The sequence below is a fragment of the Arachis duranensis genome, chromosome 6 (assembly GCF_000817695.3).
Source record: "Arachis duranensis cultivar V14167 chromosome 6, aradu.V14167.gnm2.J7QH, whole genome shotgun sequence".
Lineage (NCBI taxonomy): Eukaryota > Viridiplantae > Streptophyta > Magnoliopsida > Fabales > Fabaceae > Arachis > Arachis duranensis.
In genome coordinates, this window is record NC_029777.3 from 68,941,647 (window position 1) to 68,945,977 (window position 4,331).

Genomic DNA, 4,331 nt, shown 5'->3' on the forward strand with positions numbered 1-4,331 from the left:
TTATGCAAATATAAATTCTAATAAATATAAATCTACTATTTACCATAGCCACTCGTACTCTTCCGAAATTGATTGGCCCCATGCGATGTGGAAACTTCACATTTTCCTTGTGTTGCTTGTTTCTTTGACTTATTGACTGGAAGTGAATAAAAAGTTAGCATACAGTTACTAAAACGTGCAGCATAATGAGTTAGGAAAATCTACTAGCAAAGCTGCATATTAAGTTAAAGCACTGAACAATACCCAAAAGCAAGCATAAAAGATGTATTTATAATACATTGGAGCACCTGTTCAGTTTTTTCACAACTGTAAAAATTCACACTTCACATGATCAAGTATATTCCAGGGACATCTCATCTCGTGTAAAATATGCTTACCCAAACCCCTCATCATTCAATCAATTAATTCCAGTGACCTATGTCGAGTTCAATTTCCTACATAGTAGCATTCTCATTGAACAAGTAAGTATTACCCGGGTATCCCCTAAACCCTATGAAATTTAAAAAATGAGTGGAGAACTTATAACATATGAATGGAACAAAACTACATAGCTATGAGATCTACAAAGAATAATTATACACATAACACAAGAAACAAAGTATATATGCATATAGAACTTGATAGATGACTATACAAAGGTTTTCAACCACAACTATTTACAGAAGCAACCAAAACCTATGGATAATTCAAAATTTTCAAGTAATCCACACCACAATTAGTGTTATATCAGTTGCATCCTATGCAGAACTGTATCAAATTTATAACTGTTTCCCGATTGAAGGCTTAAAGAACCAGGTCCCCAACTCAAGAAACAGAACAGAACCTCATTTCCAAATCAGAAGCATCAGATGCAGAAAAATTACAAAAGTAAATTCAAGAGAAAAAAAAAAGTAAAAAAGGAGCCATTCACCTTCTCCTCTTCTAAACCATAGATTCAGAATGGTCTAAAAAGCTATTCTGCTATACACCAGAAGCTATGCATATAACTTTCAGATAAAAAATTATACCTTTGCAATGAGATAAAAAAAAGTAGCTAGCCAAGTAAAAAGGCATATAGACATCACATAATGCTAAAACACTTAATAAATTTTCTTTTAATAACAATAATTCAGATCCAATTAGTAGAGCTGCTTTACATTAATAACTAAATACCATATTTCTCTTTCAATAGTCAAATAGTTTCACATGAAAATTTGACATATATAGTCTTTTACCTGGATTAGAGGATGACTCCAATAATAGATCAATTTTATGAAACCACTTTCTGGTACTTGTGGGGGTCGATTCTTCACCATATCTTCAATAGTATCATAGAGAACGAAGTGCTTTTGCTTAATCTTTCCTTTGAACCGCTTCCAAGCATCTCGAATCGCTTGCATTACCCAATTTTCTCCACTGTCTGGGAGGAGAAACTTGGTCTGCATGATTATAGGTAATTGTTATATGCTCTTGTGCTGAATAAAAAAACTGAAATCAATAATTACCAAGTGTCTTACATTAACATAGTCCCACATGAACTTCTTAGCTTTAGGAGGAACAGCATGCCAACTAGTGTACAAAAGACTAACGAATCTTTTATTTCTACCAATAGTGCCAACAAAACTAGTTAAATTAGAAACATTTTGGTCGGTTGGTCCTACGGGCTGTCCAAGATCAAAAGTGACTACTTTCCGCTATTCCATAGTCCTTGCATAAATCTCCTTGCAAGTTGTTTTTCCACGGGTTTTCTTCTTCTTTGGCGCTCCAAGTTTCATTCATTGTTAAACATCAGATTATGCTTAATTAACTCGAGCTCAACAAGCATATAAAGCAAGCAAGTACACAAATATAAAAATTATAAAAATTATAAATCTGACCTATGTAGTTGATACCATGAAGTGGACAAGTTTTAGTTATTCTAGAAATCGATCAAAGCACACAACTTTTAAGTTCATTCGACATCATGGACTTCACTGAATTACGCATTGCAAAACTACATCAATTGCATCCATCAAGGCACACAAAAATTCAGTTGACTTAACCACTTCAACAAATTCACTAAACTACCATAGCAAAACCACAACAATTGGATCAATCAAATAACAGACAAGCTTCTATTCAAATAACGCTAACTCCACCAGCCCTTATTCGAAAAAAATCTTAATTTCATAACCTCAACAATTAGATCAATCATAGCACACAAACTTTGAATCAACTAACACTATATTTACCAGCTTCAAACAACTAGATCTACCAGTCCAGTTTTTCTATAACAATTTTAAAAAATAAATAAATATCTATCATCAATAGAAACAGAGCAAAACAGTACCTTCTTCATCATCAATGTCCTCCATCACATGTTGATAATAGTCTTTATCAAGTGCCATGCTTTCTTCCCCGTCCTCACTTAGTTCAGTGCTTGGTCCTTCAATTTCCACATCTATCCCATTTTCCTTTAAGAACTCGTCAATTATTGTAGCCTTTACTCCTGGCAACCTCTTACCCTTTGTTGATATTCCTTGCTCCAGCATTGCACTTTCATTTTGTGGGGTAGTTTCAGGAGAAGGCAAAGTTGTGTCATCTTGCCCTGTTTGAGTCTCTTCATTTGTGAGTTGAATATTCTGCTACTGCCCTATGTTGATTGTGAGTTGAGTAGAACTTGGACAACTCCGCTCTTGGCTTAGACTTGTTGACACGTCCTTGTTCTTTTACGAATTGCTTCGAGCTTCCTTGTAAGTTCATCTGCCTCCATGTTTGTAGGCTTAGACTTCTTCAAGACTTGTGTTGATTTTCCACCCTGCATTTTATTCTTGACTTTCTCAGCAGTAGGCATAGTCAATAGCTGATCGGGGTAAAACTTGTCTCTCAACAAATTCCCATTCGGCAAGTTTACCGAATTTGTCGTCAAGTAAAAACTCACAATAGAGTGAGGTCGAATCCCACAGGGATTGATTGATCAAGCAACTTTAATTAGAGGAGTGTTCTAGTTGAGCGAATCCATGAATAGAGTTGATAATTGCAGAAATTAAAATGGCATGAAAGTAAATGACTGAAAGTAAATTGCAGAATTGTAAATGGGAATGGGGGAGTTGCTCATAAAAGTAAATTGCAGAAAATAAAGAAAATGGGTAAGATCAGAAATGGGGAGTTCATTGGGCTTAGGAGATGTTGCATTCTCCGGATCAATTTCATTTTCATCTCTTCCTCAATCAATGCACTCATTGATCTCCTTGGCAATCTTAAGTGATTGAATCACAATTTCTTGCAATTCAATCTCTCAAATCTTGATCAATAGCTAATTCCTTGGTCAATTGCTCATGAGAAGAGATGAAGTGTGGTCACTGATTATACCACATGCACTTCCCAAATCAAGTGCTTAGAGGGTTATAGCCACATACCCATCCACACTCAATTTGGTCCAGCATGAGAAAGCATTTCTAGCTAATCTCTTCATTTCTCTTTTAAGGATCCGAAGAGATCCATGTTTGAATAGCTTCTTTTCCAAGATCACTATCCAATTGAATGAAGATCGAAAGCTTTCAAGTAAAATCAAAAGGAAAGATAGAAGAAGAACAAGAAAATTAGTATTGATCCATCAAATTACAACAGAGCTCCCTAACCCAATGAAAGGGGTTTAGTTGTTCATAGCTCTAGAAATCAAAATCAAAGATGGAGAATACATGATAAAACTTAGAAATGCAGAGAAAGTAAATACAAAGAGTAGTTCTCTTTTGTTCACTACTCCCCCAAAAAGCTCCTCTCTCTTTCAAAACTACTCCTATATATACTACTCTTCTCAGCTTCTAGTTAGCTCTTCAAGTCTTGGGCTTCTGGATCTTTGATCTTGAAGCAGTTCCTTTCTTCAATTGGGCTTGGCTTACTTGTAGAGAGATAGTGTGAAGTGGGCATAGTGGTGGACGAAATTGTGATCACATCAATATAGCATCAATATATTTATTGTAGGATTGTGGAACTTAGGATTTTTGGTATGAGTGGGCACAATTCCGTTCAACTCCATGGCAAGCTGTGTATAGGGGTTCACCATCAGCGGTGGCTACTTTCAATCCTCTCGGGAAAATGATCCTATGCGGCTGTCACTCGCACGGCTAATCCTCTAGAGGCATCACCCATGGTTGATGGCTACATCCCATCCTCGCAGTGAAAACTATGCTCACGCACTCTGTCACAGTACGGCTAATCACCGGTTGGTTCCCGCTCCTACTGGAATAGAATCACTCTTTTACGTCTGTCACTAACGCCCAGCAGGTTAAAGTTTGAAACACGTCACAGTCATTCAATCCCGGAATCCTACTCGGAATACCACAGACAAGGTTTAGACTTTCCGGATTCTC